Source organism: Oncorhynchus tshawytscha, linkage group LG26 (genome assembly GCF_018296145.1).
Source record: "Oncorhynchus tshawytscha isolate Ot180627B linkage group LG26, Otsh_v2.0, whole genome shotgun sequence".
Classification (NCBI taxonomy): Eukaryota; Metazoa; Chordata; class Actinopteri; order Salmoniformes; family Salmonidae; genus Oncorhynchus; species Oncorhynchus tshawytscha.
In genome coordinates, this window is record NC_056454.1 from 46,265,043 (window position 1) to 46,279,278 (window position 14,236).

The 14,236-nt window shown below is 45.9% G+C and overlaps 1 pseudogene; it reads right to left on the minus strand.

The window, feature by feature from the left end:
* Nucleotides 1-4,076: 4,076 nt before the first annotated feature.
* On the minus strand, nt 4,077-12,609 carry LOC112224887 (annotated as a pseudogene).
* Between the last annotated feature and the right edge of the window lie 1,627 nt (nt 12,610-14,236).

The following is a 14,236-nucleotide window of genomic DNA, read 5'->3' on the forward strand; positions in this document are numbered from 1 at the left end:
AAGTCAAGCACTGAACACAACATTCACATACAGTAGTAAAGACAGACAGAGTCAGATGATGTGGGTTCAATTATTAGAATTCCATTTCTTCTTCTTTTTTTGTGAGCTCAATGCACCATCGCACCGCTTATCTAAAGATAAATTAGATCCAGACTGAACTGTGCAATGTAGTAAGGAGTTGTAGTTTCCAACATGCCAATATTCTACATAGTATTGTGCATAAAACGTGGTAATTAACTACAATGACTAGGGTTGCACATTTTGAATATTCAGAGGTGGAAACTTTCCGTGGGAATTAACGGAAATATATGCAAATTCATATCAATACCATTTAAATGTAGATGTTTTTTTTGCATTGGATATATTTACCATATCATATGGAGACAGAAACATAAACCTTTTACCTTATCATAAGTAGACATAATTGCAAATAATTAAATCCTTCCAATAGAAATAAAATAAAAAAACATTTAGTTACAAATTTAACTTTAAATAAATGAGTTGACTCTTCACATGGGATGATTTCACTGAACAACAAAAGAAAGGGAATATTGAATTATCCCCAACGATCCATTGCATCTGTAAAATTATAGTCTAGAAACTAAAGCTTTGGTTGTCTTCCTCTCAGGCTTCCATGTCTTCTCCCTGGACCTCCTCAATGTCTACCTCTTGAACATCAGACTCTGAGGCCTCATCTTCACTGTCACTTTCCAACCTTGTTGAGGATGGCTCATTGTCAGGCTCAAAAAGCCTCACATTTTCCCAGAATGCCACCAATTCTTCAACCCTTGTATTGGTCAGCGTGTTGAGGGCTTTAGTGTGTGTGTTCCCAAACAAGGACCAGTTGCGCTCTGAGGCGGCTGATGTTGGTGGGATTTGGAGGATGATGGAGGCAACAGGGGAAAAGAGCCTCAAATCCAATAAGTCCCTTCCACCAGGTGGCTGATGAGATATGTTGGCACGACTACCATATTGCATCTCGGCTACGAGAACATAGGAGGGAGAAGAGGTATGATTGCGGTTCCAATCGCTCACTCAAGGATCCCACCGTGCATTCCCCAAGGGAATCCAGGTTTACCCGAGTTCCTCCAAGAGCCTCCGAAGACTGCCGATTTGCCTTTTCCCGAGCCGATGCAGCTCGGCAGGGCTAGGCTGTCTCCAGCTGAACGCGGATGCAGACTTTACACCCAGAGGTGTCTGTATTGCGGTACTGCCGGTCATTATGTGTCTACCTGTCCCTTCAAGAAACCTAGCTCATTAGTAGTATGAGTACTCTGGTGTTTCTTAAGGATAATGTTGCTTCTCCCCCTACTCGCCCCCCTCTCTCCATGCCACCCTGCTGTGGGGTGACCAGTCCAAGTCTCTCCAGATACTCATCGACTCGGGAGCCGATATGAGTCTTATGGACGTTACCCTGGCGTCTGAGCTGGGCATCCCCACTCAACCCCTCTCCACTCCCATGGATGTTAGAGTGCTGGACGGGCGCTCTATAGGCCGGGTCACCCACCGTACCGCTCCCATCAACTTATGAGTGTCGGTGAACCACAGCAAGACGATCCAATTCCAGCTAATTGAGTCTCCGCAAGTTCTTGTGTTATTAATCCATCGATTAACTGGTCTACTGATGCCATCGTGGGCTGGAGCCCGTTCTGCCACGCCCACTGCCTGAAATCCTCTCTGGGACATCTTCCTGGGGGCTTGGAGATTGTTCCGAACTTCTCCGACATTCCCACGGAGTATCAGGACCTCCGGGAGGGGTTCAGTACGACCCGGGCCATTTCGCTTCCCGAACACTGACCGGTACCCAAGGAGGTTAAGCCGGATACGCTGGCACGCCACTATAGCCCCGCGGCTACACCCCCAGAAGCCGAGACATTTCCCAAAATCAATAGCCCCTCTGCTGTTTGTCCTCTGTTGCCCCGTACCCTCCTTATACTTCCTACTTTTCATGTGTCTAGATGTAAACCCATGTCTCACAGCCCTTTGTCTCCTGTTTCCAGGCCCACCCCTCTCCCCCGTCTCATCGACGTCCAACAGGCATACAGGGTGAGACGTCGGGGCAGGGGATTCCAGTACCTGGTTGACTGAGAGGGTTATGGCCCGGAGGAGAGCTGCTGGCTCTCTGCTAGAGACATCCTGGACCCAGGCCTCATCTCTGAATTCCAACATGGGCGACACCTGGGGGGGGGACTGTCACACCCTGATCTGTTTCACCTGTCCTTGTTTGACCCCCTCTCCCCCAGGTGTCGCCCATCTTCCCCACTTATCTCCTGCCTATGTTTCTGTCTGTCTGTGCCAGTTCGTCTTGTTTGTTCAAGTCAACCAGCATTTTGTCTCAGCTCCTGCTTTTCCCCAGTCTCTCTTCCTCTTGTCCTCCTGGTTTTGAACCTTGCCTGTTCTGACTTTGAACCTTGCCTGCCATCCTGTGCCTTTGCCCCTACTCTGGATTTCTGACCTCTGCCTGACCTGACCCTGGGCCTGCCTGCCGTCCTGTACCTTGGCCCCACTACTCTGGATTTCCGACCTCTGCCTGACCTGACCCTGGGCCTGCCTGCCGTCCTGTACCTTGGCCCCACTCTGGATTACCGACCTCTGCCTGACCTGACCCTGGGCCTGCCTGCCGTCCTGTACCTTGGCCCCACTACTCTGGATTATTGACCCCTGCCTGACTTGACTTGTCGTTTGCCTGCTCCTTTTGTTGCAATAAACATTGTTACTTCTACACAGTCTGCACTTGGGTCTTACCTTAAACCCGATACTTATTAGTGTGCAAGATCTTGAGAATCAGTTGAACATGTGATGGAAGAATGCACTGTGCATGCAGAGGGTTGCAATTCCATTGAATTGGGGATAGTTTAACCAAAATATGGCACAAGACCTAGAATTGCCTTATGTGTATCCCACAAAAGGTTCACTAACCACTTGGCTACCTGCCGCCCCAAAATTGAATTCTGTAACACAGAATAAAATAATTAATAAAAGTTCCATGATGGTAGTGACTGCCCGTTACTCCGTATTAACCATAGTTTATTCACACGACTTTAATCAAATATTTCACTTGTGTAGGTTATATTACATTTGTTTTATTTTATTATTTTATTATTTAATCTCTTCTCTATAAAGCTGCTGTCTGGGGGAAAAACAACTATTTTGTAGTTCAAAGTAAATAAGGCATACGTGTATGACTGCTGAATACCAACTATCAATCACTTAGATCATATTTTCAGGTTAAATTCATCCAAAAAGTTTTAGCTTTAGAGCGTAGGACCAGTAAATCGAAAGGTTGCTGGATCGAATCCTCGAGCTGACAAGGTATAAATCTGTCGTTCTGCCCCTGAACAAGGCAGTTAATCCACTGTTCCCCGGTAGGCTGTCAGTGTAAATAAGAATTAGTTCTTAACTGGCTTGCCTAGTTAAATAAAGGTTCAATTTAAAAAATTCAACCCACATAATGCATAGTTCATTTAATGTTTAAAAATACATAATCTAAACCGAAAACCGCGATTATCTTTTAATAATCGAACCGAAACCGACCTCAAAAAGCACTAATCGCTCTGCACTACTCACCTGTCATGTAAAAGTTTCGAACACTGAGCTGTGGAGGGACCAGAGGCTCTGTGAGGACAATCTGATTCACATCCTGCGGTAGAAGACAGACATTATTAGTTAACAACCTCACTAACCATAGGCATGAGAGAATAATGTCAAAATAACAGTAACATGTTTATAGGAGGGGTTTTCCTTAGGCCAATTATGTCCGTCATTAGAGGACCATTAGAGGACCACCAATATTCTGTATGGCGCTCCAGGGAGGAGAGAGGGGTGTGTGTGGGTGTACTATCATCATAGCGCAATCCTCCGCCAATCTGTCACCCACCTCATCCATGGTGTCGTAGAGCAATGTCACTCCAGCAAGCTTTAGGGTAACCCCCCCCGCAACAATGATGCTAACTCATGAAATTACTACTGAACACATTCACTGACTAGTGTGGTGATCCATTAGTTTACCTCAGATATGGCAGAATGATCTTCCAATCCTGCCTGGCCATGCCTGGAGCAGTCACCGCCAGCCTGGTCTACTGGTCGCGCCCCTCCGTGTTCACATAGGTGCTACATTTCTCTGTGTACACTGCTCCAGGGAGAATGATGTCAGCCATCGCCGCCCCAGCGCCTCCATGGTGCCCTGTGTAGAGGTCTGAAACTAAAAATACATTCAGTCTGACACAAGACTCAATTAAAGATCATGGATATTAATTCTAAGTGCTGCACATCTGATAATGTTTTTTTGGTGTATCTGTTGTGGAAGAGCGTTGTAGCCAGCATCTGCCCCAAGGAGGAACAGGAAATGGAGTGACAGATAAACAAAGAGGGAGTTGAAAACTGATCTGTCAATAGCATTTTTAAAAATTCACCATCAATCTAAATGTGAGATCAGGTACAGTAGTACATATTAGCTGTGAAGCACATTGAGAACCTTCCAGCATTCTCCTACTCCACTGCTGGCATTCTGAGCAATGGTGGACACGACTGCGTTTATAGCGCCTCCATTCCTCTCTCTGCAGAGAACCACTACCCAGCACCACTACAGGATGCTTTGCCTTTTAATAATTGTTGACATAGTGAATTCTCTATGACTACACTTAGTGACCAACCATCAGACATGTGTAAATAATAGATGATTACCTTAGAGAAGGGGTGGGTCCCAGAAACTATGTCCTGCAGGACCTTAGCAGACTCCCCCAGATAATCGTACGTGTAGGTCAGGTCCACCTCCTGCCCCACCAAGGCCACCTACAGCTTGTTGTGAAGCCAACTACCAGGGGTACATGAAGTATCCATAGAATACCACCAGTCACGTTTCAGATTTATAGTTTCCACTTAAAGAGAGAGCGTAAATCAGGAGCTGGAAGCAGTTATTTACATGCAAATTGAGATGCCAGTGATTTTCGACAGCACTTAAATCTCATCCCGACCTCCCAGCTATACCTCTTTCTGATGCGTGCGTTGAAAAGTGGTGCCTCATAGTGTGGGTTGGTGCCAACTAGGAGCAGCCAATCAGCCTCTTCAATGCCAGCGATGCAGGAATTCAGAAGGTAGTTTGAGCGCAGGTCAAATCTAAAGGAAATAGAACCCAGATCAGGAATATTCCACTGTTCCCCTCAGGCTCGGCCAGTGTTTCCCCTATATTTATTTAGCAATTGCGCTAGCATCCTAGTTGTTCCTGTAGACTTCCAGTCATTGCGCTAACGCTAGTTAGCAATGGCTTGCGAAACTACCTTCAAATCGATGGAGGTTATGATATCGTGAAGGACCTTGAGCGTGGCTGAGGTGCACCCATGACCAGCTCTGAAACCAGATTGCACAGCGGAGAAGGTACGGTGGGATTCGAAATGGGGAGAACCAAGGGCTATATCTGTTCCTGGTTATACATTTCTTGAATGGGGCATACTTATTTAAGATAGTTAGGAATGCATTTTAAAAAAATAACCAGGCATCCTCTACTGACAGGATGAGATCAATATCCTTCCAGGATACCCCGGCCAGGTCGATTACAAAAGGCCTGCTCGCTGAAGTGTTTCAGGGAGCGTTTGACAGTGATGAGTGGAGGTCGTTTGACCGCTGACCCATTACGGATGCAGGCAATGAGGCAGTGATTGCTGAGATCTTGGTTGAAGACAGCAGAGGTGTATTTAGAGGGCAAGTTGGTTAGGATGATATCTATGAGGGTGCCCGTGTTTACGACTTTGGGGAGGTACCTGGTAGGTTCATTGATAATTTGTGTGAGATTGAGGGCATCAAGTTTAGATTGTAGGATGGCTGGGGTGTTAAGCATGTTCCAGTTTAGGTAGCCTAGCAGCACGAGCTCTGAAGATAGATGGGGGGCAATTAGTTCACATATGGTGTCCAGAGCACAGCTGGGGGCAGAGGGTGGTCTATAGCAGGCGCTAACGGTGAGAGACTTGTTTTTAGAGAGGTGGATTTTTAAAAGTAGAAGCTCGAATTGTTTGGGTACAGATCTGGATAGTAAGACAGAACTCTGCAGGCTATCTCTGCAGTAGATTGCAACACCGCCCCCTTTGGCAGTTCTATCTTATCGGAAAATATTATAGTGTCAGGGTTTTTGGTGGTCTTCCTGAGCCAGGATTCAGACACGGCTACGATATCCGGGTTGGCAGAGTGTGCTAGGGCAGTGAATAAAACAAACTTAGGGAGGAGGCTTCTAATGTTAGCATGCATGAAACCAAGGCTTTTACGGTTACAGAAGTCAACAAATGATAGCGCCTGGAGAATGGGAATGGAGCTAGGCACTGCAGGGCCTGGATTAACCTCCACATCACCAGAGGAACAGAGGAGGAGTAGGATAAGGATACAGCTAAAGGTTAAAATAACTGGTTGTCTAGTATGTTCAGAATAGAGAGTAAAAGGAGTAGATTTCTGGGCACGGTAGAATAGATTCAAGGCATAATGTACAGACAAATGTATGGTAGGATGTGAGTACAGTGGTGGTAAACCTGTGCATAGAGTGACGATGAAAGAGATATTGTCCTTAGAAATATAATTTAAACCAGGTGATGTCACCGCATGTGTGGTAGGTGGAACTAAAGTGTTAAATAAGGCGTATTGAACAGGGCTAGAGGCTCTACAATGAAATAAGGCAATAAATATGAACCAAAACAGCAATGGACAAGGCATATTGATGTTAGCGAGAGGCATGAGTTGCCGAGTGATCATAGGAGTCCAGTGAGTGGCTTCAGGCAGCTTGCGGGCCGGGCCTAGCAAGCTAACAGAAGGAACTTGGAGGGACGTCGTGACGGAAGAAAGTCTGTTGTGGCCCCCTCGTGCTGTTACGTTGACAGATGGATCAGCAGGGCTCCGTGTGGTAAACCAGGCCAATTGGCAGAATAGTTATAGTGACCAGAGAATTTGTCCGATGGGCCTCTTAAGCTAACAGCTAGCAGGCCGCGGCTAGCATGCTAGCGGATGGGATTTCATCGGATGAAGAGACGGCGGAGCCAGTTGAGAAAAACCCCATCGTGCGAATCACGTCGGTGGTTCAGTCGTGACGAGTCGTCGTCGGTCCAAGCCAGTTGGCAAAAAGAGGTATTGTAGCCCAAGTAGTGGCTGATGGACCTCTTTGGCTAGTCAGGAGATGGGCCTAGCAAGGCTAGCTCCAGGCTAATTGGTTATTGCTTCGGGACAGTGACGTTAGCCAGGAGTGGCAACTCGAATAGCAGCTAGCTAGCTGCGATGATCCAGGTGAAAGAAGAAAAAAAATGTTCAGAGCTTGCAGGTAGGAATCCTGAGATATGGGGAAAAATAAGAATTGCTCTGATTTGAGTGTAGACTGACTTGAGTTGTCAGTGCTAGTTAGCTGGCTAGCTTCTGTTGGGGTTCCGGTTCAGGCGACGGATCAGCAGGGCTCCATATGGTGGGTATAGTGGCCAAAGAATTTGTCCGATGGGCCTCTTAAGCTAACAGTCCGATGTAGTTTAGACAGCTAGCGGGCCGTGGCTAACTAGTAGCCAGCTAGCCAGCTAGCTTTTGATGAGTTGATGAGTTCTTAAGTATAAAAATAGCAGATCCGTACCACATTGTGTGAGGCGGATTGCAAGAGAGTATATTCAGTCCGTAGTTAGAAAGTGATATTAAAATATGTATATTTTTTAAATTTAAAAACAAGGAAAAACGATGTTTACACGGGACAGGAAGGGCAAGAGAAAAACACATGTCCGACTGCTACGCCATCTTGGAGAAAGTCTATATACTACTACTTGGACTCTATTCCAAGAGCCGACTTGTACTGTATACACAACAGAGTGCACATACCTGGTCTCCCAGGGACAGGAAGTGAGGGCATACGGCTTGGAAGTCAATGCTCCCACAGGGCGTACGTCAATCACATTCCCAGACAGCGCAGACATGAACATCTTCTCCACATGAATGCCAATCTGCAGGTCCCCTGCCAGTGGTCCCCAGATCCTCCACACCTGTAATCTCACTGGCAAAGCTACAAAGGGGAAAAACCTTATTTGGCGCATAGATGTCTGTCCCCTTTGAAATTCTTGGTAATAATTAGGTGTTGCCCTCTATAATGAATGCTTCCAAGGTGGACCATACTATGATTACTAGCCTGACTCAGTGGGTGGCTGGATACAGCGGGTCATGACGGTCTTGATGAAGGGACAAATGTTCTTGTCCTCCACAGCTCTCTTGCTCTCTAAGAAGTGGCTCCGGTCACTGGTCCTGCACAGATCAGCACACAATGGCAACATGTTCCTTTAAGAAGTCCAATGCCAAAAACCTTGTTGCCAGTCCCTCCCACAAGCTGAACCATCATCATGACCAACCAGTCCCTCCCACAGGCTGAACCATCATCATGACTAACCAGCCCCTCCCAGAGGCTGAACCATCATCATGACTAACCAGTCCCTCCCACAGGCTGAACCATTATCATGACTAACCAGTCCCTCTCAGAGGCTGAACCATCAAAATGACTAACCAGTCCCTCCCACAGGCTGAACCATCATCATGACTAACCAGTCCCTCCCAGAGGCTGAACCATCAAAATGACTAACCAGTCCCTCCCACAGGCTGAACCATCATCATGACTAACCAGTCCCTCCCACAGGCTGAACCATCATCATGACTAATCTCTAAATGAGGCTTAGAAGCTTTAGGAAACAATGATGTTACGTTTTTACATGAAGGTCACATTCTCCCCCCAGGTCACAGGTTGGGCAGTCTAAAGTGTGATTGGCCAACAGAAACTCCATCACACCCTGGCTACCAGAAGACGTAGGTAAAAGTTATTAAAAAAACACTAGAATACTGGTGATTATCACCAAATAAGAAGGTAATGCAAACATCACTATAGAGAAACAGACTATCAAAGGGATGATGTGTTTGCAGTTGATTCTACCTACCTACTATTCCTTATCTTGTCAAGAGTCGGTTCAAATGTTCCAACCCTTCAGGGCTAATGAGTGGCACAACGGTCTAACACACTGCATCTCAGTGATAGAGGTGTCACTACAGACCCTGGTTCGATCCCGGGCTGTATCACAACTCATAGTTGGTAACAGAAGTGAGGAATATGCACTCCCACCTTTTCACATGCCTAAAAAACAAACAAAAAGCTTCAAGAAGCCTGATTTCATGGAAACGGTTGCTATCTACAAAAATGAGACACGATTCTCTATTCTACAGTGAGATACAGTGAGTAGAGCCCCTGCTACCTGCAGCACTGTAGTTTATGGTTCCACTATGAGTGGCTTCCCATCCACATACACCACCAGGTTACTTCCTGCTTGCTGTAGCTGTGGTGCGGACTACAAGCACAGATGACAAACCCCACATCGTCTGCATCCTTGTATCAGAAATCACACTGCGTCTCACACAATGACGTCGGCTTTATTAGTATCCCCAGTACATCATGCGTTAGTTAAATGTGAAGTGTACCATCACAATAAAAGGTAGTCTTAACAAACCACCTCTACTCAATTGAGCAGATCTGATGTCACCATTCCGGCAACGGCCTGGCACCTATTCTCATTCCCTCCTTGGTTCATCTGTAATCTAGCAGATAATCCAGGAATGGAATAAGGGACAACATGGCCACACTTCTTACTCCTGCAGCTGTGATAACGGATCATGATAATGATAATAAATCTTGCTATAATAATGCGAATAATAATAATACCAATAATAATAAAATGAATGTTAATAATTCTAACAATAATGATCATGCGAATAATAATACTACTAATAATAATAATACTAATGCTAATAATACTATTAATAATGCTAATAATGATGATGATAATAACAATAATAATGAAAACTGTTGTGCTGCTTTTTGACTGTAACACCAGTGTTATACTAGCAGGGTAATATGAATGGTAATTCACCGTATGTCTGCCTTGATGTTTATAAAACTCCACGTACCCCCTCTCTACTCTTGCTCAGTGGGACACAGAACTATATATGTGACTTCTTGGTTACGGTGACACCGTTCTGCCGAAGACACCCAAAGCCCAAGGTGCCCGACCCTTTCTGGAAGGGGCTGTAGCCCTGCTTGGAATATTTAGCCTACATTGGCTATTGGTTGAGATGCATGGCTCATTCTAGCTAGGTATGTCAGGGTGGGCAATTGGAAATGTGAATCGGACCAAGTTGGAGGTAATAATGCATTTAAGTAATAGTTTATTGAGATGCATGAATACACCACACCAGGCTTACATTAGGCTGTAGCCTACAAATAGCTATACTATGTGGTTGTAGGCTAAAGCCTACTGAAAATTCTTGTTGTTTCTCCTGAACTGGCCGAATGCACAGAGCTATCCTTCAGCTATCCTTCAGCCATCCTTCAGCCATCTTTCAGCCATCCTTCAGCCATCTTTCAGCCAATTTTCAGCCATCCTTCAGTCGTCTTTCAGTCATCCTTCAGCCATCCTTCAGCCATCCTTCAGCACCAAAAGCTGGGTCAACTTCTCTAACATCATTCTGTACTAACGAGCAACATTGTGAGAAGTGATTCTCTTCTATTTGTAATAATAATAAGTGATGAGTAGGATTATTAGGCAACATATATCTGTGCTGTCCTTTCAGAACCACGAAGAGTGCATCTGTCGCTTAAAATGACACTCATCAAGACTTAGTCTCTGGGCGGGTCACCAGGTGCACAGACCTTGATTCAAGTTACCAGGTGCACAATGAGGCCTCCATCAAGGCGGGGGGCACTCCGAGTCCAAGCGGGGCGGGGGGCCGGACTTGGGGGCAGCACTCAGGGCATGGAGGTTGGGGTGGGGACTTAAGTCTGTGAGCAGAAAGAAATGGGCGGGTCACCTGGTGCACAGAGCCTGTTTCGGGTTACCAGGTGCACAGAGCCTGTTTCGGGTCACCAGGAGCACAGAGCCTGTTACGGGTTACCAGGTGTACGTGGTTCCTGACGGTAGGACTATAGAAGTCTTAGGGGAGGAAGCTATACTCTAAGGCCAAGGGAGAGGGGTGTTGACCGGGTAGGGAGAGTAGGTGTGGAGGCCTGGAGGTCTGTAGTTCCAGGGAGTAAGCTTTACACTCTCAGGCCCAGGGAAAGGGCAGGCAGGGAGTGTAGGCTAAGAGGCCAGGAGTCAGAGGTCACCAGGTCAATGGAGGAATGCCTTGAGATCAGGAAGGCCCAAGTGAATAGGTGTGTGAGTGACACTGTCCTTCAGGGGAGCAGAGCAGGCAAATTAATGTAAAATCGTGTGAGATGAAAATGGACAAACAAATCAAATCAAATTTTATTTGTCACATACACATGACTAGCAGATGTTAATGCGAGTGTAGCGAAATGCTTGTGCTTCTAGTTCAGACAATGCAGTAGTAACCAACGAGTAATCTAACCTAACAATTCCACAACTGCTACCTTATACACACAAGTGTAAAGGTATAAAGAATATGTACATAAAGATATATGAATGAGTGATGGTACAGAATGGCATAGGCAAGATGCAGTAGATGGTATCGAGTACAGTATATACATATGAGATGAGTAATGTAGGGTATGTAAACATAAAAGTGGCATAGGTTAAAGTGGCTAGTGATATACATAAAGATGGCAAGATGCAGTAGATGGTATAGAGTACAGTATATACATATGAGATGAGTAATGTAGGGTATGTAAACATTATATTAAGTGGCATTGTTTAAAGTGGCTAGTGATACATTTTTTACATCAATTCCCATTATTAAAGTGGCTGGAGTTGAGTCAGTGTCATTGTCAGTGTGTTGGCAGCAGCCACTCAATGTTAGTGGTGGCTATTTAACAGTCTGATGGCCTTGAGATAGAAGCTGTTTTTCAGTCTCTCGGGCCCTGCTTTGATGCACCTGTACTGACCTCGCCTTCTGGATGATAGCGGGGTGAACAGCCAGTGGCTCGGGTGGTTGTTGTCCTTGATGATGGCCTTCCTGTGACATCGGGTAGTGTAGGTGTCCTGGAGGGCAGGTAGTTTGCCCCCGGTGATGCGTTGTGCAGACCTCACTACCGTTTGGAGAGGCTTACGGTTGTGGGCGGAGCAGTTGCCGTACCAGGCGGCGATACAGCCCGACAGGATGCTCTCGATTGTGCATCTGTAGAAGTTTGAGTGCTTTTGGTGACAAGCCGAATTTCTTCAGCCTCCTGAGGTTGAAGAGGCGCTACTGCGCCTTCTTCATAACGCTGTCTGTGTGGGTGGACCAATCCAGTTTGTCCGTGATGTGTACGCCGAAGAACTTAAAACTTACTACCCTCTCCACTACTGTCCCGTCGATGTGGATTTCCTGCTGTTTCCTGAAGTCCACGATCATCTCCTTTGTTTTGTTGACGTTGAGTGTGAAGTTATTTTCCTGACACCACACTCCGAGGGACCTCACCTCTTCCCTGTAGGCCGTCTCGTCGTTAATCAAGCCTACCACTGTAGTGTCGTCCGCAAACTTGATGGTTGAGTTGGAGGCGTGCATGGCCACGCAGTCGTGGGTGAACAGGGAGTACAGGCCTGGGCTCAGAACGCACCCTTGTGGAGCCCCAGTGTTGAGGATCAGTGGGGAGGAGATGTTGTTACTTACTCTCACCACCTGGGGGCGGGCCATCAGGAAGTCTAGTTCCTAGTTACACAGGGCGGGGTCGAGACCCAGGGTCTCGAGCTTGATGATGAGTTTGGAGGGTACTATGGTGTTAAATGCTGAGCTCTAGTCGATGAACAGCATTCTCAAGTAGGTATTCCTCTTGTCCAGATGGGTTAGGGCAGTGTGTAGTGTGGTTGCGATTGCGTAGTCTGTGGACCTATTGGGGTGGAAAGCAAATTGGAGTGGGTCTAGGGTGTCAGGTAGGGTGGAGGTGATATGGTCCTTGACTAGTCTCTCAAAGCGGTAGTCGTTTAGCTCAGTTACCTTAGCTTTCTTGGTAATAGGAACAATGGTGGCCCTCTTGAAGCACGAGGGGACAGCAGACTGGGATAAGGATTGATTGAATATGTCCGTAAACACACCAGCCAGCTGGTCTGCGCATGCTCTGAGGACGCGGCTGGGGATGCCGTCTGGGCCTGCAGCCTTGCGAGGGTTAACACTTTTAAATGTCGGCTGCAGTGAAGGAGAGTCCGCAGGTTTTGGTAGCGGGCCGTGTCAGTGACACTGTATTGTCCTCAAAGCGAGCAAAGAAGTTATTGACCCAAGTTAAATCATTTAAAGGCAATGCTACCAAATACTAATTGAGTGTATGTAAACTTCTGACCCACTGGGAATGCTGAAATAAATCATTCTCTCTACTATTATTCTGACATTTCACATTCTTAAAATAAAGTGGTAATCCTAACTGACCTAAAACAGGGAATTTTTACTAGGATTAAATGTCAGGAATTGTGAAAAACAGAGTTTAAATGTATTTGGCTAAGGTGTATGTAAACTTCCGACTTCAACTGTATAACCTTATCAACGTCTTGACTATATTTCCTATTCATTTTGCAACTCATTTCATGCATGTTTTTATTTATTATTATTTTTTATGAATTTTTACCCCCTTTTTCTCCCCAATTTCGTGGTATCCAATTGTTTAGTAGCTACTCTCTTGTCTCATCGCTACAACTCCCGTACAGGCTCGGGAGAGACGAAGGTTAAAAAGTAATGCGTCCTCCGATACACAACCCAACCATGCTGCACTGCTTCTTAAGACAGCGCCATTCAACCCGGAAGCCAGCCGTACCAATGTGTCGGAGGAAACACCGCCACAGGAGTCGCTGGTGCGCGATGAGACAAGGATATCCCTGCCGGCCAAGCCCTCTCTAACCCGGACGACGCTAGGCCAAATGTGCGTCGCCCCACTGACCTCCCAGTTGCGGCCGGTTGCGACAGAGCCTGGGCGCGAACCCAGAGTCTCTGTATGTTTTCATGGAAAACAATAACATCTAACTGACCCCAAACTTGTGAACGGTCGTGTACATGTTGTTTACTACTCCCCAACACTGCTATCTAATCGATAAATTGCCATAACTCTATGAATGCATTATCTACCAATAGTGAACACAGCTACTCAACAATAAACATTTTAGTATTTTTAATTAACCACAACTACTCAACAATAAACATGTTAGTATTTCTAATTAAACACAACTACTCAACAATAAACATTTTAGTATTTCTAATTAAACACAACTACTCAACAATAAACATGTTAGTATTTTTAATTCAACACAACTACTCAACAATAAACATGTTAGTATTT